The following is an 876-nucleotide window of genomic DNA, read 5'->3' as shown; positions in this document are numbered from 1 at the left end:
CCTTGGTCCCGTGACTGGAACAGTTCCTGGGCAGAGCTCCGGCCATGTGGCTGGAGAAATAAACATCTCTGAAACATCTAGCAAGAATCTGTCTGTCCATATATATTTCCTTTCCACGGGACTCCTGGTTTGATATATGCGTGTTGCAGGATCCCCACTGCAACAGATGGTCAGTGACAAGAACAATTTTCCTCTCTGGTGTCCGTGCTTTGAACTGGAGGTAGAGGTGACAACAGGCTCTTTGTAATTTCATCCTTCAGTTTGAATCACACCAGGATCCTTATCAGCAGATCCTTTTCTCAGACAGCACACAGCATATTACCCTCAATGGCATTTCCTTTTCAAAACAGCGTTCTGTGCTTTGATCAACGTGTAAAGGACAGATGAGAGTTGGGTGCAGTCTGATTTGATCTACCAGCCTGGGATATGAGAAAAAGGAAGGCATTTGCACTATACATCGCTCTGGTTACATGAGTTAGGGGCTGGTGTAGTCTACAAGCATTCTAGATATAGAAGTGGTAATGTTTATGGACGCAACCTTGAAACCAGATTAGAGAGACACATAATCCCAGGAGATTTCATATACTGAAGTCTCCAAACTTAAACTGAACAAAAGATTCAGTTGCTTTGCACAGTGTGTAAGTGACCAGCAGCCAGTAAAAGGGTGCGTAAAATTCTCAGTTTTGAGGAAAGGTGCCATCTAAAACTAACTGGGACTTGGATTTGATTCACTTCTAGTTCACAGCCCTGGCCTGGTTTTGAAAGAACTATTAAACTGACCTTTGCAAGTTCTCCTTGTGTTCTGTATAAATAAGCCTTGGATATCCCTAGTTCGTACCCCTCCAGGGCCCATCAAGAGGCATTTACTCATCCTTT

Source organism: Corvus kubaryi, unplaced genomic scaffold (assembly GCF_017639235.1).
Source record: "Corvus kubaryi isolate FWS band 111438036 unplaced genomic scaffold, C.kubaryi_AGA036_p1.0 37334, whole genome shotgun sequence".
Classification (NCBI taxonomy): Eukaryota; Metazoa; Chordata; class Aves; order Passeriformes; family Corvidae; genus Corvus; species Corvus kubaryi.
This window is presented reverse-complemented; position numbering follows the sequence as displayed.